At 34.2% G+C, this 25,389-nt stretch overlaps 1 protein-coding gene across 4 annotated transcripts in view; it reads left to right on the forward strand.

Annotated features, from left to right (window-relative positions):
* The window catches only part of LOC114333928 (protein rolling stone), a 328,655-nt gene that overhangs the window by 205,581 nt on the left and 97,685 nt on the right, over positions 1-25,389 (forward strand). The window contains exon 1 of one of the 4 annotated variants that reach the window (XM_028283928.2): positions 6,800-6,954. The exons of the other annotated variants lie outside the window; for them this stretch is intronic. The gene's annotated coding sequence lies outside the window, so the exon portion shown is untranslated. Of the gene's footprint in view, positions 1-6,799; positions 6,955-25,389 lie in introns of those variants that run through there. 4 annotated transcript variants of the gene reach the window in all.

The raw sequence follows: 25,389 nt of genomic DNA on the forward strand, positions 1-25,389 counted from the left end.
TTTATGAACTAAAGTAAAATTTATTTTGTCAAATTGTCATTTGTTTTGACACATACTGTATTTTTATTAACCAAATTAAAATTTATTTTGCGAATGAAAGTTGATACTGTAGATCATTAATTCTGCTGAATATATTCAATTGTTTTATATTTAAGATTTGTAACTTCTATATTTGTTTTCTTTCGGAAAGCATTGGTCAATCAAAATCAAATCAAATGTTATTAATCTTCATTGAAATGAAAATGAATCTATTTTTTAGGCTGGACATTGTATCGTGCGTAATAGACTAAGAGCCGGGATAGGTGAAATTTGCCAATCATTTTAGACACCACCCACATAACAATGATGTTCGCATCATGTTAAAAGCATATACTACCAACATTCGACAGAGTATATTCTTTTTAGTACATGCGTAGTACAAGCGTAGCATGTACCATAAAAAATATTCTAAATTTCATGTTCTTTGCATCAACCTTAAAGAATATTCTCGTACCGAATATACTGAGCACATTCGTGTACGTAGTATCTCAGAATATTCGTAAAAGTACATTCTTGGAATATACCTTCATCGAATATACTGTAAAACTATGTGCTTAACGCATACTTGTACGTATGTACTTTTAAAATACCTTAAAAAATATGTTTCTATAGAAAGAATAATGTTAGCCTTATAGATTATCAACTTATTATTTTTATAATAATTAATAAAATTTATGTATGTACATAGGTATCCCAGACGAATTCATTTCTCAAAATTGGTTTAATTGTAGGTATGGTAAAAAAGTTTAAAAATTAATTTGTATTAAAGAAAAAAAAATTGTTTTCATTTTGATTTTACCATGAGTATTTTTACATCGTTGGGTGTATATTCTTCCCACATACTAAAAAGATGTGCGTGCAGTAGTATATTCTGAGTATATAAATAGAAGGTTTATAGCACTTCCTTGGAATATTCTAAAAAGTATATTCTTGGTATATACTGAAAGAAGTGCGGTAGTACATTCTAAGTATATAAATAGAACGTTTGAGTACTGTAATGTAGTATATACTCAGCATCTGCTCTGCACATTCGTAATGGCAATTACGCATATTCTCAGCATATACTTTTTCTGAAAAGTATGTTCTATGAATCTACTAAGAACATGAAATTATTCTGTGGGCATAAGAGTATATAACTTAAATAGTAAATCTTTAAGAAAACGTATGAGCACTATGCCGTCACTTTTTAGTGGCATATGCGTGGATAGTGGACGGGATAAATAAATTAAAGGACCTCCGTAACTCCCAGAATTCAATGTTTTTCATTTCTTTAAGTTCTATGACGTCATTAAAAAAATAAGACTAAGTGCAATTTTAACCCGCCAACCCCTTCCTCCGTCCCCTATCGACAAAAACGTCATTTTTCGTTTTTGTTATTTTTAGATAAGATGCAATCAATTATAAGATTTTAAAAAATTCACACGTATAGTTGAGGCTTTTACAAAACATGTCTATTTTTATAGACCCGTAGGTTGAGTGTACATAACCTCAAAAAAAAATATTTTTTTTGGAAAAAGTCGTATAATTTTTTTTTGAGATGGTTGCAGGTCTGATGTTTTTTATTTTATGTGTTTTATCAATTACTATATTTATAATTTTTTCAGATTTTTCCGTAAGGTTCGCCACCTTCAAAAATCCGAAAAACAGTTTTTAGGAGGTTTTTGGGGATTTTTGCTATTTTATATACTTAAAAATAGATCAAATTAAGGTTTCTTTATAAGTAATATGGGAATTGAAGTAACTGAGTCCTTAAGAACAATCAAAAACGGGGAAACACGTTAAAACCCCAAACACCCCATAAAAAGAGTTTTTTGGATTTTTGAAAGTGGCGAACCTTACGGAAATATCCGAAAAAAATTAGAAATACAGTGCTTGATAAAATATACAAAATAAAAAAAATCAGACGACTTTCAGCCATGTCCAAAAAAAGTTATAAGCTTTTTTCAAAAAAAAAATAAATTTTTTTTTGAGGTTATGTACACTCAACTTATGAGTCTATAAAAAATAGACACGTTTTGTAAAAGCCTCCACTATATGTGTGAATTTTTTGAAATTTTAAAATTGATTGCATCCCACCTAAAAAAAAATAAAAACGAAAAATGACTTTTTGTCGGTGGGGGGGGGGGGAAGGGGTTGGTGGGTTAAAATTGCACTTATTCTTATTTTAATGACATACAACTTAAAGAAATGAAAAAAAAATTGAATTCTGGGAGTTACGGAGGGTACCCTTTAATTTAGTTATCCCAGCCATAAGTGAAAAGTTTGATGCACCACTAAAAAGTGACAGCATAGTGTTCATACGTTTTCTTTTAGGTTCTACTATTTAAGTTATAGGCTCTTATGGTGCCTAAGACTCTTATGAAGATGTGATGAGGTCACCGGCCAAGAACAATTTGGCTTCAGGAAAGGTGTGGGAACACGAGAAGCAATATTCTGTCTTCAAACTCTGGCACAAAAGTGCCAATATCACCAAGCAGACATTTTTGTCTGTTTTATAGATGCTGAAAAAGCATTCGGCCGGGTGCAGCACAGGATGGCACAGGTGCAGCACTAAAATTATAGAAGCTATTTATTGGAATCAGACAGCAATCATAAAGACCAATGGTAACACGTCAAGGCCAATTGAAATATAACGACGTGTCAGACGGGTTGTCTGCTATCACTGATACTGTTTACCGTTTACTTTGTGGTAATAGTTGCGAACGCTTTATCGCACTTCAGAAGGAATCAGGATAAACGGTCAAAGAGTAAATTAATAACATCCGCTGTGCAGATGACACGGCTAATGACCGATTCGGGCCATAGTCTTCAGATATTGTTAAATGGGGTTACTGATAGTTGTGAAAAAATGGGAATTAAGATCAATACTGCGAAAATCAAAGTTATGAAAATATCAACGAACAAAAATTTATCCTTTTCAATATAAATATGTGAACCACCAACAGCTTGAATACGTAAACCAATACAAATAACTTGATTGCTGGTTCAACAATCACCTTAATTATAAATAAGAAGCAAGAGCGAGAATAGAATAGCGAGAATAGCCCAAAAAGGGCTTATCAAAATGAAAAGCTTATTTTCTAAGAGTAGCATTAACATCAGCCTTAGACGTCGTTTTCTGCATTGCTATGAATTCTGTGAACACTTCTGTATGGAACGGACGCCTGGACACTCCACATAACACTGGTTAAACTGATTGGTTAAAATTTTTAAAAACTATCACCCTTGTTGCAAAATAGCAATTATTAGCGAAAACAACTATAAAAAAACAAGTATTTTTTTTTAAATAATTTATTCTTTAAATATTGAATGGGTTGCATCTGTGAGTCCATATTAAATGTAGTAATGAAACACAGACTTACTCACAATCATTTAATTATACTTTGACGACCGGTTTCGATCTCTACATTATTCAGATCATCTTCAGGTCGGCGTTACAAGTAGTTCAATGCTACAATTAAAGAAAACCAGAGTTAGAACATTGTCTGGTTGCACAGATGCTAATAGAAAGCCAAATTTGAAAATTTTTAAAAATTTTTTGAAATAACGGTTTGCAACTGTTGACATTTCAGAAATTTGATACATACAAATGCACAACTATGAGAAACAGATACTCATAAGCATGTATAAGCACATGGATGCATGCAGTTTATGACTATTTGTTGAGAAAAGGGTAAAAACTTTAAAATATTAAAAAACTATTAAAAAATGTTAATAAAAATTACATATGCTTCCAAAATTCAAAAAATAATAATAAGTAGTAATATTGCTTTGATCCACTTACATGCCGATACAAGGAATGCGTTGCCAGTTCGTTGATAATATGTTTATACGTCCAACTTATGCTAATTGGTTAGCTGGGAGAGGTACAGGACAAACAGACATATTACGTAGGTCAAAACATAGTAAATTTTGTAGTAAAAAAAAATTACTATGTTTTGACCTACGTAACATGTCTGTTTGCCCTGTACCTCTCCCAGCTAACCAATTAGCATAAGTTGGACGCATAAACATGTTATCAACGAACTGGCAACGCATCCCTTGTATCGGCATGTAAGTGGATCAAAGCAATATTACTATTTATTATTATTTTTTGAATTTTCGAAGCATATGTATTTTTGATTAATATTTTTTATTAGTTTTTTAATATTTTAAAGTTTTTACCCTTTTCTCAACAAATAGTCATAAACTGCATGCATCCATGTGCTTATACATGCTTATGAGTATCTGTTTCTCATAGGTGTGCATTTGTATGTATCAAATTTCTGAAATGTCAACAGTTGCAAACCTTTATTTCAAAAATTTTAAAAAATTTTCAAATTTGGCTTTCTATTAGCATCTGTGCAACCAGACAATGTTCTAACTATGGTTTTCTTTAATTGTAGCATTTAACTACTTGTAACGCCGACCTGAAGATGATCTGAATAATGTAGAGATCGAAACCGGTCGTCAAAGTATAATTAAATGATTGTGAGTAAGTCTGTGTTTCATTACTATATTTAATTTATTCTTTATTTAAAACTTTAAAGAACTATGTGTGCCCGGTACTATAAAACTATTTGACATATTCTTATGGTACTTGGCAGAAAGTGTAGGTACTGTACATACACCCTACTAAATTATGTTGAATATTCGTTTGTGGTTAATACCAGAGGCGTACGACAGGGAAAGTGAATGGTTGACCCATCCCAAATTCTACGCCACTGATGAAACTGCTATTTTAGCATAATTTTTAGATTCTCCAATACTTTCTACGCAAATAATATAGTCTTCATTCGTAACGATAGTCATTAGTTTTCGAGATATTCGAAGTTAAAAATGAAAAGGCACACTTATTTTGATTAATGTATTATGTTCCTTCGTTTTTAGCTTCAAATATCTCGAAAACTAATGGCTTCATCGTCACGAATGAAGAGTATGTTTTTTACATAGAAAGTATCGAAGAATAAAAAAATTGCACTAAAATAGCAATTCCGCCAGTGGCGTAGAATTTGGGAAGGGTCAACCATTCGCGTTCCCCCGTCGTACGCCTCTGGTAGTAGCCAGAAACGTTTGTTAAACATAATTTAGTAGGGTGTACGTGTACAGCACCAGCACCACTTACCAAATTTCGTGTTGTTGTCCCATGCCTGTCAGGAAATATTCAAAAATAAATAAAATGAAAGTTTAACTTTGACACCATGTATTTCGGTTATTATCAACTTTTGTACTAAGGTAAGTTAGCTTAAGTCGACCTATTTTAATCTCAGGAATCTAAGGTTAAGTTATGGCCCATTCTTTACCAAACAGCCTGTATAAGGACAGAGTACCTTTATTTTTAATTTTCAAGATTAAAATCGGTTAAGTAACACAGCCTTAGGAATTTTTTTAAATAAAATTTTTTTTTTGCTTTTAAACAAATAAAATGCTTTTTAAACTACGCAATCAAATTAAATTTATAAAAGCTCATTAGAAAGGTCTTTAAATAACGCTCCTTTAAAAAAAAAGTTAGGTTATCAAATGTATAAAAAAGATAAAAAATAAAAATTTGCATTGGGATCGAACCCGTGTACATTAGGTTGTGAATCAAGAACATTAAAATGTACCCAATTAGGCATGCGAACTGAACGTTTTAAAGTTTTTGACAGTTGATCATAATATTTGCTTAATGTCTGAATTAATCAAATTCGTTTGATTTTTGTGGAATTAAAATATTAAAATACAACAAAATATAGAATCAGAAAATAATATAAATATCAGATAAAGATTGGTAGAAATTTTGTTGGAATTCAAATTGTTTAAATTCAACATTTTACATTTCCCAAATAGAATATATAATTTTTCATTACAATAATAAAATATTTACGCTTAAGTACCTGTTGCTTTTAAAAACTATTTAAAAAGTCACTACAAGTATAACTTCCTTTTGTCTCTGTTCTCACAACAATAAAAACTAAAACACCAACTTAACAATTATTAACAACAACACATTTGTTTGTCCACTGCCGCAATATTCGATAATTTTTGACAGGTCATTGTAATGCCCAATCAGAGCAAACGCATCCGCTGTCCTGCGCGTAACACCAAAAATTAATGTTTATTTAAAATAATTCCTGACGCCGTGCTAATTAACCGATTTTAATTTTGCAAATTGCAAATGAAAGGTACTGTGTTCTTCTATATGTAAAAACAATCATCTCGCTATCTGCTTTATTTTCAGTCCTGTAAAATTTTCAAAAATTGCATATTTTTTGCGAAAGCAAATAAATTTTTTTATGGTCTTTTGCGCAATCATTGCTATTTTGCAACCAGGGTGACATTTTTAAAAAATTTTAACCAATCCTATCTTGTAGAAAATTTAATTATGCAACTTTTATGTCATTGCATATTTTCTCGGAAATGAATACTTTTAAGTTATAATGAAAAATGAAGACAAAAATAGAATTGTTGCTTTATTTTTTGACACTTTGATTATTTAAACAATATTCCGGACCTTTTTGAGTGGGAGGATAACTCAATTATTATTATATGAGTTATTTCCAAGCAACTTCTGCAAAAAATATGAGTCACCTTTCAACATCCATCTCAAAACAGATGCGCACTGGACTATAAAGGAGAAAGCACCACAAGAAGAAGAATGATACCTAAAAAAATGATTAGCAAATTTCACCTATCCCGGCTCTTAGTCTATAAGGGTTATATCATTAAGCCAATTATACCTGCATTGGCTTCAATTGTTTCCAAGCCGTTGAATACTACATAAAAGGTGTATTGATTAGTCGTGAAGATCAATTCCTTAGATTCAAACCTCCCCACTCCTCACGATACTATGCTTCGTAGTACGTTCCTACATACATAAATATTTAACGAAACTCAATTGCACATGGTGTGGTGATAATAACCAAATTTAATGTTTTTTATATATGTATAATACAAGTAAGTATTAATCATATTGTAGTATTTTTACACATACCTAAAGAAATATATAGTGAGGGGCAAACTTATGGAATAAATTCATTTTCTCATGAATGGGAAGTTTTGGAGACAAATCCCAAGACAGGTCGGGGTTATGTTTTTACACTATGATTTTGTTGGAATATATATCATAATCATACTAGTGACTATTCAGTAATATAAATATTAATATAAGTATTTATACAGGGTGGTCAAAAATTTTTATTTTAAAATATTTAATTTTTGAATGATGTATGTAATTTGTTTGAAATTCGTCGTTGAAATTCACAGGTCTGATTGTCCTTGCTTAGTGATTTCATGACCGACATATACAGGGTAGCGAGAAAGTATGGAAACACGGTAATTTCTCGGAAACCGCTTGACCGATTTTTATAAATTTTGGTGGGTAGGGGTTTTCTAATGCGGCCGATATTATAGTGGTAATTACATTGTTGTCAAATCTGCCGTTTTTCTGGAATCTAAAGAACTTTCTTATTTGAAATAGAACACCCTGTATATTTTTTGCGTTTTGAAGTCCTTAATAAATACTGATTATTTTTTATATTATATTCCTTATACCTAAATGCCACTATTTCGGAGTTATTGCTCCATGTATTAAAAAAAAATTTTAACAAATTATAAAAATCAATTTTATCGGCCCAAGTTGACATTATTTTAGGTTCTTTGGATCATTAGGAACAAAAAAGACCTTTTGTAATTTTCCTCAAAAGTTAATCGTTTCCGAGTTATAAATAATTTAAAACTGAAAAAAATCGAAAAATGACGATCTTCTAGGTTCAAAAACACATAAAAAAATATTATTTTTGAAATTACGTTGAAGTGCCTAAATTTAAGTTCAAACCTTATTGTATCAGATACCGATAAGTGATTTGGTCTTATTCTATTTTAAAATATTATTTTTTAGTTGTTAATGCCCGATCGCCCGTCCTCTCGTATGAGCTTCATTAAAAATTAAAAAACAAAACAATATTTTAGAATAAAACATGCCAAAAGTTCTTATAGGGATCTGATACAAAAAGGTTTGAGCTTGAATTTAGGTACTCTCTAATTTTAAAAATGATTTTTTTACTTGTGTTTTTGAACCTTGAAAATCGTCATTTTTCGATATTTTTCAGTTTTAAATTGTTTATAACTAGGAAATAATTAACTTTAGAGGAAAATTACACAAACCTTTTTTGTTTCCAATGATAAAAAAAACCTAAAATAATATCTACTCGGGCTGAAAAAATTGATTTTTTATAATTTGTTTAAATTTTTTTTTAATAAATGTAGCAATAATTTCGAAATTATGGCAGTTAGGTATAGGGAATATAACATTAAAAATAATCAGTGTTTCTTAAGGACTTCAAAACTCAAAAAATGTACAGGGTATTCCATTTAAAATAAGAAAGTTCATTAGATTTCCAGAAAAACGGAAGATCTGACAACAATGTAATTACCACTATATCATCGGCCACATTAGAACATCTTTGCCCACCAAAATTTATAAAAATCGTTCAAGCGGTTTCCGATAAATGACCGTGTTTCCATACTTTCTCGCTACCCTGTATGTACTTTTCTGTCAATTCTACCACTTGATTTTGGACGGCTAGGTGTTCGCTGGGAAATAAATTTGTCATAAATTTGGTCTTACTGAAGTTGATTTTTAGACCTATTATTGAAGATATTTTTTAAATTCTTGTAGCATTTGTTGTGCTTCACTCAGATCTGCGGTAATAAGTACTATATCGTCGGCAAAACGCAGATGATTGAGCATTTCCCCATCTATTTTTATTCCTCTATTTTGTCACTTTATAGCATTTTAAAGGCGTATTCGAGGACCGTTATAAATAATTTAGGTGAGAGAGTGTCGCCCTATCTTACACCTGGCTTGATATAAATTTCTCTGGTGGTATCATGTAGATTTGCACGCATTGTGGCGTTTTGGTACAATGTTTGTACTAACTTTGTAAACCGGTAGTCTATTCTATTATTGTTCAGATCAGTTATAATGCTGTCTAATTCCCCAGTGTCGAAGGCTTTCTGAAAGTATACGAAGATAAGTATCAGTGATCTGTTATATTCTATTGATTTTTCTATTAAGGTTTTTACTGTTTGTAGGTGATCGTTTGTTCCGAATTTTGAGCGGAAGCCAGCTTGTTCTCGGGGCTGGTAGAAATCCAACTTCTTTTCTAGTCTTGTCGTAATTATTCGGGTAAACATTTTATAGATGTGGTTCAATAAGCTGATTGGTCTATAGTTTTCTAGGTGCGCCCTGTCTGCTTTCTTGTATAGTAAAATTGTTACTCCATTGTTCCATGTTTCCGGTATGCAACAATCTGTTAGACAAAGGTTAAACAAAATTTTTATTTGGCTGAGAAGGGCACGTCCGCCCATCTTTATAGCTTCTATTACGACTCCATCTGCTCCTGGTGCTTTGTTGTTTTTCATCTTCTTCGTTGCGTCCTGGATTTCGCTTAGTGTGATCTCTGGCATGAGCTCTAAACCCTGGTTGATAATTTGCGTAATGTGACGGCTTCCAAGTTCGTTTGGTCTTCTCTTGGATTTGTGTATAGATTTTGATAGAAGTCTTCAAATATGTGTAGTAGTTCTTCTCTATTTGATGTGGGGACTCCTTCTTTGTTATTTAGTTTGTGCATTTCACATTTTCCATTGTTTAGCCGTCTTCTCAGGACTTTCAGACTTTTATTCTCTTCTGTAGTTCGGTGTTTTCATTCTTAAATTTCCTTAAATCTTTCCTTATAGCTTTTGATACTTCTTTATTTATTTTTCGCATTTTATTTGGGCCTCTCGAATAGCTTCTATGATATTTTCGTTTAGGGCATTTACATTATTCATACATTCATTTTGTTGTAGGATTTTATTGATATTGTCTTGGTATTCATTTAAATTCATTGGGTCGTTCCATATTGGGTTGGCTTTCTTCCTAATCATTTTTGATCTTTCTGTTATTAAGTCTAATTTTACTTTGGCTCTTACCATTCTATGATCGCTGCCTGTGGTAAAGTTATTAAGTATTGTGACATCGTTGAATATATATTTTTTGTCACTGATTATATATATAGTCTATCTCGTTTCTGGTCTTCCCATCTGGACTTTTACACGTCCATCTTCTGTTGTCTTTCTTAGAGAAGAAACTATATAAATCTGGTATAGATTTTGTTGTAATAGAAATTATAGGAGTGTTTGTCCACGCTCGTTTCTGCTTTTGGATCCAAATTTACCCAGTGCTGTTTCCTGTTCATCCTGATTTAGACCAATCTTTTAAAGTCTCCGCATATAATCGTATAGTGTGTTGACATTTCTGTCAGTGCCGTTGAGATATCGTCGTACCTAGAAGTCTTCAATCTGCTCATCCGGATGGTTTGTTGTTGAAGCGTATATCTGAATAATCTTTATTTTATACCTTCGGTTTAGCTTTATGATTAAATAGGGTACTCTTATGGATATGCTTCTTGTAATTACTATGGCATCTGCAAGACTTCTGTGTATAAAGAAGCCGACTCCCCCGATTGATTCGGTTTCACTACCGTAAAATGGGGTGACTCTGACCGATTTTGTACTTTAATCCTATAAAAATCATATTTTAAATTTTGCTACATTTTTGTATATGCAAGTATGTTATGGGTTTAGGCGTCTACTTGCAGTAGCTTAGATTTATAATTACAAGAAAATAATCATGACTTAGAAAGAAAAATAAAAAATGCCTTTGTTCTTACCCCATCTGGGGGGAAGTTGACCGTATATGCTTTTTGCCTGTTAAATTTATTTTTCTTTTAGGTGGGGTTAATTTGACCGTTTTTTAAACCATTTTTTCTTAATTCGTTATATCGGTGGATTTAACAACCCTTGGAATATTAATTCTTTTTTTTTAATTTACAAATGAATTCTTAGATATTTATAAATTTGAATCGTTAAAAATAATATTAAAAATTATACAGGGTGGCTGAAGTATATCACAATAGATATTTTCTATGTTTTCGGTCAAATTCGCCCCAGGCAGCGGTCAAAGTAACCCCATTTTACGGTACCTATACTGTAAAATATGTGCCCTGATTTTAGTGTTGTCAGGTTTTCTCCATGTCGCCTTACTTCACTGACTCCAATGGTGACTTTTTCTTCAGATAATAACCCAGATAATATACCGCGTGTCAGACATTAGAATCAGTGTACGGAGGATAGGGCCCATATAAACTAAATGAGAATTTTCTTGACAATGTTGCCGCTCTCAATGACAACGGCTGTGAAAGGTAGTATTAGGCAGATACTTTTAGAGGATTATCGCTGCTAACTGCTGTGAAATATTAAAGGAGAATTCACAGAATGGCAATCCCGCTTGCCATATACAACCATACTGATTCTAATGTTTAAAACGAAGAACAGCATTGTAGGTACAGATAAAGGGTGTTAAAGGATTTTTCGTCTTTCGCGTCGTCAATTTTTTGTCCCCCCCCCCCCAGAATCTTTGGGACAGAATCCTTAGGACTGATTGATAAATCAGTGTGAGACTTTCGATTTCTCGCTATAGGTACTCACCTGGGGTCATCCGTTTTTATTTTAAAATCTGATATTTTGTTGGGAGGTATTTGCCTTGAAACACCACGCTGGCAAGGCGGGTTGGTGAGTTTTTAATTCAGCCGCTCATTGTGAGTAGTTGTTTGAAGCCTCCCGCTCCGGGTCAGACGCTTCTAGGTTTGTGACCTTATACTATCCCTAAAATCAAGGGTTGCCAACTCCGCCATCTTCGCCGTACCGAAAGTATTCTTCGTCGCCTTAGATGCCGTTCTGGACTTTATCTGTGATCCTGGACAAGCTTCCCGGGTCAAGAAGCTCCGGAAAGCTAGCAACGCCATTTCAACGACAAATAACACTTGCTTGAACGGCGTATGGTCACCGAACAACGTATGGTTCACTAAGAGACATCTTTAAGAGCAACATCCCGATAGCTATGAAACGGAAGACATTTGATCAATGCGTTCTTTCTGTTATGACATACGGAGCAGAAACTCTCACGCTCACAAAAACAACAGCACTAAAAATGCGAGTGGCACACAGGCGCATGAAAAGATCGATTCTCGGCGTGACAAAAAAGGCAAAATAAGGAACCAAGACCTAAGGAAAAGAACAGGTATCACTGATAGCTGATATGAAATTGGGCAGCTCACATAGCGAGAATAAAGGCTCAAGATGGATCAGAAAACTAATTGACTGGCGCCCAAGAGAAAACAAACGCAGCAGAGGACGACCACCAACACGCTGGATGGACGACATTAAACCAATATCCAGGAAATAGCAACAAGACGCACAGAATCGTGGACAGTGGCGAAAAATGGTAGAGACCTATGTCCAGCAGTGGACAGAAGATGTTGCATGATGATGATGATGTATGTAATTTGTTTAACACAAAATACATTTTATTGCTGATAGAAAACAGAAAAAAATGTTTATTTAACTAATTAAAATTTAAACAAATGAAATAGAGAATGTGGAAAAATCCCCTTACGAATAACTCACACATCCACTATTTTGTTTTTTCATAATTAAAATTTGTTTTGTGTTAAATTAAATGTTTGAACTGCCTCCCACCTGCTTCTTAGCAGTAACTGAATAGAAGTCTACACTCTTCTTAAACGTTATATATCATTTATGGAGTTATGTTTTTCTTCTTCTTGTGCCACTCCTATCGGAGATTGGAAATCATCAAGACTACCCTGACCTTGTTTACAGCTGGCCTAAAAAGTTCACTAGTGGTGCAGCCAAACCACTCTCTCAATTTCCGCAACCATGACATTCTTCTACGACCTGGATTCCGCCTTCCTTCTATTTTTCCTTGCATTCTATTTTGAAGTAATGCGTATTTATGTCCTCTCATCAGGTAACCCAAATATTCGAGTTTTCTTCGTTTTATCGTTAACAGAATTTCTGGGTCTTTTAATTTCCTTCGTATTACTTCAATGTTTGTGACTCTTTCAATCCAACTTATCTTCAGCATTCGACGGTAGCGCCACATCTCGAAAATTTCAATATTTTTTATGTTATTGTGTTTGAGAGTCCAGACCTCTAAACCGTATAAAAGCGTGTAAATACGTAGCCTCTTAGCATTCTTAATCGTAGAGGTATGCTTATATCTCTATTGCAGAAGAATTTTCTCATCTTTTTGAAGGTGGTCCTGGCAATTTCGACATGTCTTTTATTTCGTTGTTTTGGTCTCCAGTTTCGTTTACTAAAGTTCCCAAATATTTGTAAGTTGATACTTTTTCAATTTTAATGCCGTTTATACTAAAATATGTGCTGGTTGTGCCATGTTTTTACCGAACACCATATACTTGGTTTTTTATATTGATGTTTATGCCATAATTGTTGCAAGCAATATTTATGTTTGTAAGTAATCGTTGTAATTTTTCTACTGTTCTTGCAACTAGTACAGTGTCGTCCGCGTATCGAATATTATTTACAACCTCTCCATTGGTTACGACTCCTTCGTTTGCTTGCAAAAGGGCATCCTGGCAGATGCTTTCACTATATACATTAAATAGGAGTGGTGACAAAATGCATCCCTATCATACTACTCTACGTATTTCTATTGCTTGTGATGTCTCATTTTCTATTTTGATGTTAGCTTTCTGATTCCAATATAAATTAAGAATTATTCGCCGATCTTTATTATCTATGTATTTTCTTTCAAGAATGACTCTTAGCTTATCGTGGCGTACTCTGTCAAACGCTTTGTTAAAATCGATAAAACATGCATGTACTTCTTGATTAACGTCTAGGCATCTTTGTGTAAGAATATTCAAACCGAAGAGAGCTTCTCGAGTACCTAGTCCTTTTCTGAACCCCATCTGTGTATTATTCATATCTGACTCTAACTTTTGATAAAGTCGGTTGTGTATGATTTTTAGAAATATCTTTAGTAGATTTAAAGATATTGTTCGATGTTCTGAATATTCCTTTGCATTGGATTTCTTTGGCAGTGTAAGCAGTGCAGACAACAGCCACTCTTGAGGTATAATACCAGTATTGTATACTGTGTTAAATAAGTGCAATATTATACCTATTAATTCGTCATTCAAGAGCTTTAGCAATTCAGCAGAAATTTCATCAGATCCATTTGCCTTTCCAGTTTTGGAATTTCTAAGTGCCATTTCTACTTCTTATTTTAGGATTTCAGGTCCCGTTTCACCATTTACCTGGACTATGTTATTTATGTTGTCCTTAAACAATTATCTTATTATTCACTCCATCTATGAATTTTCTCTGTTAAAGCTATAATAATATTTCCGTCTCTGTTCTTAAGCAAACTTATTTGATGTCTTCTTTGGGTTCCTGTAATTTCTTTTACGTTTTTATGTACATTGAATATGTCATACTTTCTTTCATAGTTTTCCATTTCTACACATTGTTCTTCAATCCATGATTCTTTGGCCTTCTTTATTCCTTGCTGTATGTTCTTATCAACCTCTTTGTATTTTTCTGCATTATTCCTCATTTACGTCTTTCATCCATTAATTCTAGTATGTCTGCTCTCATCCACAACTTATGTTTCTTTGCAGATTTGGTTATGTTATGTTACGTTATATTATCTGGTTATGTTATAGTTATGTTACGAATTTCCAATTTAATTAAATTTTTTAAATGGATTGGTATATATACTTTTGATTTTAAGTAAGCCCATAGGAAAAAATTAAGTGGTGTAAGATCTTGAGATCTTGGGGGAGGATCCAATATCTGCAGTTTTGGCAATTTACTGTTCCATGTAAATTGTAATTACATAAATATTATCTACATTATTTCGTAAAACTGCATTCGGCGATTTGGAATATCCTCATTGGTGTCCGGGACATTACAAATTTTATACGGATGATATTTCTCTTTTTTAGTACACGGTAAATACCTTTTGTGCCTCTTTTGAACCTTTTGTAAATGTATGTTAATTTGCATTTAATTAATTTAAGATATTTACTTCTTCTTCTTCTTCAGATGCAAATCCACTAATGGATGTTAGCGATCGCATTTTGCATTAACTCTCTGGTTTTGTAATATGTGTCAGAGATTGTATGTCGTTATCCCTGTCCATTACCTTATATTTCGTAGCCAGGACATTTTCTTGCGTCATATTCCTCTCTTGCCTTCAATTTTACCCTTGATTACAACTTGGGGGAACTGGTATTTTCCATTTCGCATGATGTGACCCAGACACACCGTTTTCCTTTTCTTGATGATTGCGAACAGTTGGCGTTTTTGGTTGACTCTTTTAAAGATATCTACAATTGTGACTTTCGCTGTCCATGATATATTTAGGATACGGCGATAAAGCCACATTTCGAAAGCTTCTATTCTCTTTATATCACTCGTTTTGAGTGTCCAGCCTCAAACGTAGCATGTTTTGAGTGTCCAGCCGACCACACGTAGCACTTAGTAAATCTTAGTCTCAGTTGAAGATCAAACTCTGAACAAGTCAGTATCTTCCTGAATTTTACGAAAGCTTGTCGTGCTTGCTCAATGTGACATTTTACTTCCCACTCCGATGCCCAGTCTTCAAGAAGCCACGTTCCCAGATATTTAAATTAATTTGCTAACCCTTTGACTTCTACGATACCTGAGCATTCTACCGTAGAATACTCAGAAGATTCTTGGGTTCAACGCATTTCAAACAGACAAGTCTTAAACAGTGTAGGTCAAGGCGAAGGTGACTTAATTAAGATGATAAAAAAGAGAAAACTTTAATATCGACGGAAAAAGAGGAATTGGTCGGAAGAAATATTCATGGCTCCGAAACCTTCGTCAATGGACTGGCTCATCAGCAGATCAATTATTACATGCTTCTCAAGATTGAGAACGATATCGGCAAATAGTTATGGAAGCTACCCACGCCTAAAATTTGAGAACGGTACTTAAAGAAGAAGAAGAAACCTTTGAATGGACTTAGTATTCAGTGTTATTTTATTAGATAATTTATATTAAATAAATTACATACTTCTTGTTGTGTTCTGGTTTTATTCCCATATCCAACTATAATTTGAATGCTTCGATTTGTTGTATTTCCGTTAATTGGGCAATTATTTATTTATTTCATGAAATAAACTAGTCCGTATAAGACAATGCAAAGAACTGACATCTAATTTGTCATTCTATCTGTTCTAATGGTGGAGGGTTTGTATTTATGGCGGACATACAGGCATGAAACCGGAAATATATATTCATTCTCGTCTTGCTAAGTCGCGTCGAATAATATACCGTTTGTACTATTTTGGCGACTTTAAAACAGTAGTTTAGGTTGCATCTCTGGAACCAGAAGACTGAGGTAAAATTTCTCACCTTTAATAACATCTTGAAACGAAAACGACACGCGATAGACTACCCCAGCTAATTGAAACAATATCCGAAAATAATATTTCAACCAACTAAGATAGCCATCCGTCACCCAAGCTCAGCTCAGTCTCTCAGGGTGTGTGTTCCTCTTGTCCTAATCTTAGATATGAACTCTGAAAATTTAGAATGGAAGCAAACAAAACAGTATTTTTAACTAATCATGTTTATTGTTCAATAAAGATATAATAAAAATATGACGTATTAAATGCATTAACAAATATATTCAAATTCTTGCAAAAACTAACAATTTTTGGATTATACTTATGCATGGCTTTTGGTGTTGGTTCGATGGTAACTTCTTGATGTTGAATGGTACAGCTGTCGACTTCTCTTGACCTGGGCTAGATGGACAGCCTCAGGTCAGTGCAGCTCTAGTTTACTGGTGGTGTTGGTCACTGCTGTCTAGTTGCGATGCATCCTGTCGTCTTTGCCTGATGAGTAGCATCACCGGTGATGAAGGTAGGTGGCTCCCGAAGGGAGAAAAGTGATTTATTCCCAAGAACTAGAATACAAAACGTGTATAAGTTTTGACATCAAGAAGTAAAAACCCAAATGTGCCAAGTCTGCCATTCTTTTAAGAAATAATCGTCAGAAAGAGTAGCAGATGACAAGAATAAATTAAATCGGTTAAAATTTGATTTACACGTGCATATATGAAAATTAGACAGAAATAGGTATTTCAAACTGACCATGTGCTCGTAGACATGGAAGGTTAGGTATAAAAAAAATACTATAAAAACTATTATAAAAAGCTAGGTATGAAAAACTCACCCCAAGAGAATATTAAAGTCTGGAAATAAATGTGTTATTTTTGAAGCTTCTTTGGCTTTTATAACATCCACCTCCATTTTGAGAATTGTGACACTCATTGATATGGCAGCGTCAACTGTAGAAAGGTAGAATAAGCGATAAGCATGTTCCGTAATGAAAGACAGATATCTAGAGAGTAAGGATATATGAAGTACGTTCTGTATGATGATTTTGATTTTAGATCTTCTTCTTCTTGATGTGCCTATCCGTGACGAATGTTGGCAATCTTCACTTTATCTGCAGCAACGCGGAAAAGCTGCACAGATGTGGTGTTGAACCAGGTTCTGAGGTTCTTTAACCAGGATGTTCTTCTTCTTCCTGGACCTCGCTTTTCAAATATTTTTCATTGCATGATGGCTTGTAGGAGGGCATATCTGGATTCATTTCGCATAATGTGTCCAAAGTATTCCAACTTTCGAGATTTGATGGTGGTTAGTACTTACGGTTCTTCCCCATTCTTCTAAGAACCTCCTCATTTGTGACCCGATCAGTCCATGGGATTTTAAGAATTCTCCGATATATCCACATCTCAAATGCTTCCAATTTTCGGCACATATCCCCGTTCAAGGTCCATGATTCAACACCATAAAAAAGAACAGAGAAGACGTAACATCTCAGCATTCTTACTTTTATACCAAGAGAAAGGTTGTGGCTCTTGGAAAACGCCCCCATACGGTTGAAGATTGATCTAGCTTTTCCGATGCGCGCTCTTATTTCTTGGTTATTGGTCCATTCTTCATTTATTATGGTGCCGAGGTAGTTGTAGTGCCTCACTCTTTCTACAGGGGTTTGGTTGATATAGAGTTGACCTTCTGTTATCTTTTTCTTGCTGACGATCATAAGCTTTGTTTTCTTTACGTTTATATTGAGTCCATATTGTTGACTGTAATACGTGATTTTGTCCATGAGGACTTGTAGGTCTTCTAGGTTGTCCGCAAATACTATGGTGTCATCTGCATACCTGATATTATTTAGCCGGTACCCGTTTAGTAGAATACCTTTTTCAGTTTCGTGCAAAGCTTCGATAAATATTTTTTCAGAGTAGAGATTGAAAATTAGGGGGGACAAAATGCAACCTTGCCTCACTCCACGCATGATTTTGACATATTCGGTGAGTTCACCGTCAACTCTGAGGTTTGCAGTCTGATTCCAGTAAAGGTTTCTAATTATTTTTAGATCTTGGTTGTTAATTCCTGCTTCTTTTAGTATTTGCATCATCTTGGCGTGTTGTACTCGATCAAACGCCTTCTCGTAATCAACCAGACATGCGTATACGTCGAAATTTACGTCTCTGTATCTCTGGAATAAGACTTGTATTGAAAACAAAGCCTCTCTCGTACCAACAGCATTTATGAACCCGAACTGGTTGGGCGAAATTTGACTTTCACATAGCTTGTAAATTCTCGTATGGATTACCTTTAGGAACAATTTTAGGAGATGACTCATCAGGCTTATCGTACGGTATTCTCCGCACTTTTTGGCTCCTGGTTTTTTTGGAAGTGCAATAAACTCAGACTTCAGCCATTCTGTTGGTATTTGTCCAGAGTTGTATATGTTGTTGAGTATCTTTGTGATTATTGCTATTGATTCGTTGTCCATCAGTTTGAGTAGTTCTGCTTGTATATTATCGGGACCTGCTGCTTTGCCATCCTTTAGCTGTGTTATGGCAGAATAAACTTCCTGCTGTAATATTCTTGGTCCATCATTTACCTCTTCTTCTAGCTCAAAGGTGTTATCTCTTTGGTCTTCAAATAGTTTTTCTAGATATTCTTTCCACGTTCTAATTTTACTCTGTTTATCTAAGATGATGTTTCCGTCAGAATCAGTTAGATTTCCTCTCTGTCTCCGTCTTAGTCCACCTGTGAGTTCTTTAACTTTCCTATGTACATTGTGACTGTCGTACTTTGATTGTAGAATCTTAATTTCTTGGCATCTCTCCATTGCTTCTTTTTCTTTCGCTTCTCTAATTTTCCTTCTTATTGATATATTGATTGTCTTGTATGTATTGGGGTCATATTTTGCATTTCTTCTTTCGTCCATTAGTTTCAGGATCTCATCTGTCATCCATGATCTCTTCTTGGTTAATTTATCTGCCTTTAAGTGTCTTTTACATTTTGAACTATTTCGGTCATCTGTTTGATCATTTGTTCTTCGTTCGATGCGTCTCTAATTGCAGTCACTTGCTCGTTTAACGTGGCTTGGACCCTCATTTTCGTGTCAGGGTCTTTTAGCATACGTAGGTCGTATGATTGTGATTTCTTTTTCTGCACTATTTTAAGTTTGACGCGAAATACTCGTACCAGTGGAACGTGGTCCGTCTCTAAGTCTGTTCCAGGATAAGTCTTGACAGATGTAAAGCTGTTTCGGAATCTGATTCTCTGAATGATTTTAGATGAAAAGAGAGATAGAAACTAGAACTAGAGGATACTAAAAGAGGGCGCCAACGAGTTTTTAACATGGAAAACCGGTAAAACAAGTAGAAGATAATTATTAATGAAATATTAAAGAAAACAGAATAAAATAAATATTTAAAAATAAAATAGCAAAGATGTGACGTTTGTAACGTTAAAATATTTGAGTTATAAGCTTTCATTTGACACATCATTTGTCATACTATCTGTTCTAATAACAGAGTCGTATTAATTCCAGGAAAGAATGACGGACGTACAGGCATGACATTGGAAGTAAATATTTTTTCCCGTCTTGCTAAGACGCGTCGAATAATATATCGCTTGTACTATTTTACAGAATTTAAAACAGTACTTCCAGTTTACAGTCAGACTGATAGTGATATTGATTATAGTTACTTTCGAGTATTCGTTACAAATCGTTATTTTTGTTTAAAGTAATCATTTACAGTATTCGTTACTTTGATTACTATGATTACTTTTGTTACTTTTGTATTTGAGTACCGGTAATTCTATCGAGAATCGTATTTCTCAGTAGGTAGGTATTTTGTATAAAGTAATCATTTACAGTATTCGTTACTTTGATTACTATGATTACTTTTGTTACTTTTGTATTTGAGTACCGGTAATTCTATCGAGAATCGTATTTCTCAGTAGGTAGGTATTTTGTATAGGTATTCCGATATAACGACCTTCACCGATCTGTTAAAGGGATAAAAATGATTTGATTGCTGTGATTACTTTTGTTACTTTTGTATTTGTGTACCGGTAATCATATCGAGAATCGTATTTCTCAGTAGGTAGGTATTTTGTATAGGTATTCCGATATAACAACGACCATCACCGATCTGTTTTTACTCGCTGGGATACGATTGGTAGAAAGTAATCAAGTGTACTGGTTGTAGATACAATAGTCGTTACTCGCTCTGATACGATTGGTACGAAGTAACGAAGTAATCAAAGTAATCAAAGTAAGAATTTGCCTCTCTGCATAGTAATCGTTACTTTCGGTATTCGTAAGTAACGAGTACTTTGTAACGAATAGATACTTTTTCAACATCTCTACAGACTGACAGACATGGATAATTCAAGGTTTTCACATTTTAATGGTGAAAACAATATTTTTACTTGTGTTGTTAAGCCTAGAAAATCGTCACTTCGTTTTTTTTTTAATTTTAAATTGTTTATAACTCGAAAAAGATCAACTTTAGAAAAAAATTACAAGAGACCGTTTTTGTTCAAAATAATCCAAAAAAACCCTAGAAAAATTTATCTGTACCGAAAAAATTACTTTTTATAATTTGTAAAAAAATATTTAAATAAATTAGGACCTAAGTGACCTCTTAAACCATATTCTGGTGTATCTCATGAAAGTGAATATGTAAAAAATCTCATCTCATCAGGAAGACTATTTACAGTGTAGATTTTAGTTAAATGCAATATCGAAGAATTCACGCTTCCTGAAATAAATAATGATGCTATATTGTTAACCTTTGAACAGATGAAAGTTGAACAGTACAATTAAAAATAGAATGTTAAATTGAAGTTGAACTGTAGCCTCTTGAATTTATAAAAACCTCATGTCCAATTAAGCTTAATCTTAGATTATTGGATTATATAAATTCACTATTTTATCAGGGACGTATTTAGGGGTTGGCGAAATAGGCGCCCGCCAAAGGCGCAAGAGTGAGGGGGCGCAAAATTAGCGGAAGAAAAACTTTTAGGAAATCCAAGATTTTAATTTTTATAAACTAAACATTTTTCGGCGTACAAGTTCACATTGACAACATCAATGGCAGCTAGATTTGTGCCATGTGCCGCGCACAGCTTGAATTTGGTTGGTGTTCATGCAGCAGAAGTATACCCAATGATGATCACTTTTTTGGTATTGTACAGAGTATATTCTGTTTTGCCAGTGGTTCAACGATACGATGGGAATGTTTTAACAAGTATTTGGGTCACAGTCTGAAGGGACACAGTGACACACGATGGTCTTCAAAAAGACAGGCCATCACTTCTATTGAGAAAAACATTATGGGATTATACACTGCTCTAAAAGAGATGACCAACAATCATGAATGGAATAATAAAACTGTTTTTGGGGCTTCAAGCATAATCAAAATCATTGAGTTTAAGTTTATCTGCCTGCTCTATTTGTGGTCTGAAATATTAATATTAATTGATTGTACAAACAAGTCATTACAAGCTAAAGACACGTCTCTTGACATTGCATCAAAACTGTTGAATGGCCTGTCCAATGGGGGGGGGGGGGGTGGAGCATTAAATTTCGCCAAGGGTGCAGGAATGGCAAGATACGTCCCTGTATTTTATTAATATCGTTAGCGATTTAGATAAATGGCTGGCTTTAAATAAGCAGCAGATATGTTTTTATATTTTGTGATAGTAAAATAAAACTGTTTTCAATATAACAGTGCTCTATAAACTTAACTTTGATTAACTTATTGATGAACTATAACAATTTTTAGAAAGATGCTTAGTAAATGACTCAAAGCAAGTTAAAAAGACATATCTCCTTCTTCTTTAAGCGCCGTCTCCCAATCAGAGGTTAGATACCCTCATCACTGCCTTTACTATATCTCTATACCGATGTCTTGAAGAGTTCTATTGAACTGCATTTAAATCAAGCCTTTAAATTTTTCAACAATGGCACTTCTTCCTATACTATTTCCTCGTCTTATCCCTCATTGTATTATCAATCTATCAAACTTTCTTATTTTTATTTTTTTTTTCTGTTTTTTATTTAGTATTGTTTGCTCATTTTTCGAAATACTTCCGTGTTCGTTTTCTCCTGTGTCCATGCTATTCTAAGCATCCTTCTGTAACACCACACTTCAAATCTCTCTCTCTCTCTCTCTCTCTCTCTCTCTCTCTTGTCGTTTCCCCATTACTGAGGATCGTGATTTCTTCCAATATTCCTAACAATGTTTCTCCATTGGTCTCTATCTTCAGCTGCTCTAAAAGCTTCGCAGAATGAGTTTCCAGCTGAATGCTTTATTTGGTCAGACTATCTAGCTGGTGATCGTCCTCTTACCCTTTTCCCCGTTACGTTCCCAGAAACAATTAATCTCTCCAAACTGTCGTCGCCTCTGCGAACCACGTGACCAAAGAATTGCGAAATTCGTTGCAGACATATTGTGGACAGCCTTTTTTTAATATTGAGTTGGTTTAGAATGGAAACGTTTGTCCTATGAGCAGTCCAAGGTATGTGCAGCACTCTTCTCAAGGACCACATCTCAAAAGCATAAATTTTTTGGCGCTCGCGTGCGCGAAGAGTCCAACTCTTTGCTCCGTATAGAAATATTGAGAATACAAGGGCATTTACCAGTCTCATCTTGATATTTTGAGAGATAGATCTGTCTTTCCAAACTTTAGTTAGGCGACTCATCGCAGTTTTTGCCATACCAATACGTCTCCGAACTTCTGCTTCACAATTACCATCGTTAGTTATACTAGACCCGAGATAGATAAAGGTGTTTATTATATGGTAGTCCTGTAACATGTTAGTCAGTTGAATAGTGTCGAATCTGTCGACCACCATTATTTTTGCCTTAGCTTTATTGACTTTCAGACCAACTTTATTGCTTTCGTACTCAACTCTTCGCAGAAGATCAAACATTTCTTGCTCATTTCCTGCTATAGGTGTAGTGTCATCAGCAAATCTTAAATTGGAGATTTTTCTACCAGCTACTGTTACTCCACCGGCCCATCCTTCTAAAACCATCCTCATGACATGTTCACCATAAATGTTAAATAAGTCAGGTGACAAAACGCATCCTTGTCTAACACCTCTCTCGGTCTTGAATTGGTTTGAGAACTTCTGATCTAGTCGTACTGTCGCTATATTAGACTGGTACAGATTTTTAATAAGTGTCACCAGGTGCATTGCTGCGCCCATTTCTATTAAAATTGACCACAGATTTATCCAGCTTACACAATCAAATGCCTTTTGGTAGTCAACGAAGCATATAATCTTGGGTACTTGAAATTCTCTAGACTTTTCAAGGAGTTGTCTTAGGTTCAGGATTTGTTCCCTTGTACCTTTACCCTTTACAAACCCCGCTTGTTCCTGAGGTATTTGGTAATGTAGATAGGTTGTTAATCTGTTTTTGATGATATGCAACAAGATTTTACTAGCATGTGTTATTAGTGACAGTGTGCGGTAGTTCTCACATCTAGTAGTAGTTCTTTTTTTGTGTAGTGGGATATAAATTGAGGTACACCAATCAGATGGCAATTTTCCTGAATTCCAAACAGCGACACAGATAGAATGGATGATATGTAATCCTTTGTCACCCAGTAACTGTAGTATTTCACATGGTATTGAATCAATGCCTGGGGATATATTTCTCTTTAGTGATTTAATTGCATCTTTGACTTCATCTAGTAAGACAGTAGGTTCTCTAGGGTAGTCAGAAGGCCACTGATTTTCTGCTGATACCTCGTTATTTTTATATAGCTCGCCACAGTAATTTCGCCATGTTTCCAATATTTCATTAGTATCGGTCTTTAAATTACCTTCCTTATCTATTACAGAACACGTTTGAGGTTTAAATTCTCTGGTAAGGAGTTTTATCTTCTGGAATAAGTCCCTCGGTTTATTTCGACAGCAATGTTCCTCTATCTCTCTGCATATTTGAGAGATGTAATCAGCTTTATCTTTACGGCACTGTTTTCTGATTTCTCTCGATAACGCTCTGTATTCATCGTTTGTTCCGTATGTTCACTTCAAATGATTGTATATTATTTATGTATTTTTGCGTAACCGTCCAGCTTTGAAGTCCATATTGTAGTACCGAAAACACGTAACATCCCAGACCTCTTACTCTCAGTTCTAATCTAAGGTCTTTATTGCAGATAAATTGTTTTCATTTTTACAAACGAATTTCTTGCTATTTCTCTCCTGGTCCTTATTTCAGTTGTTTGTTCATTATTTTCTCAAATGCAGTTTCCCAAGTATTTGTATTTCTCAACCATTTCTATTGGTACATCTCCAAAATCTATGTTTGTTTGTATATTTGTTTTCTTTGTGATTATTTAGTGTTTTTATATTCACTTAGTCCACATTTTTCACAGAAACTACTTGTCTTGTTCAGTAGTAGTTGGAGTTGTTCAGCAGAGCTTACCATAATCACGGTGTTATCTGAATATCTTATGTTGTTATAAGTTCTTACGTTAAGTATTATTCCTTCACTTTGCAATAGTAATGCTTCTTCAAAAATAGGTTCACTATATACATTGAATATTAGTGGACACATAATACATCCCTGCCTAACTCCCCTTTTGATTTAAATTTCTTTGATTCCAGTAAAGGTTTGTTTTTTCGTCTAGGTTTTTGACTTTAGAATTTGGACTAATTTTTCATGTCTTATTTTATCAAATGCTTTTTCAAAATCAACGTAACAAACATGCACATCCACATTCATATCCATGCATTTTCTGAACTCAAATTGACTATTCCTTCTTCCAGTTTTTTTATTTATTTATTGTGAATGACTTTTATGGGTCCACAATTAGAAGGAAGCAATACCTAGGCGACCTCGGTCGCTGCTGTCTTAACCCCAAATAGATCTAAATGACACCAATCAGGGTTCTACAGGCGAACCTTTAGCACGGTGAGATAGCGTCCGCGCAACCTCCTGCGTTGTATGGGAGGGTTCAAATGTCGTCTTGATACAAGAGCCTTGAACATCTACTGAATGATATGTGCGCCATAAATTCCCATCGGATGTTGGCGGAAACATTATATATAGCAGATCTGTGAAGTAGGGAGGGCTTGTAAAATAGT

Source organism: Diabrotica virgifera, chromosome 10 (assembly GCF_917563875.1).
Source record: "Diabrotica virgifera virgifera chromosome 10, PGI_DIABVI_V3a".
Classification (NCBI taxonomy): Eukaryota; Metazoa; Arthropoda; class Insecta; order Coleoptera; family Chrysomelidae; genus Diabrotica; species Diabrotica virgifera.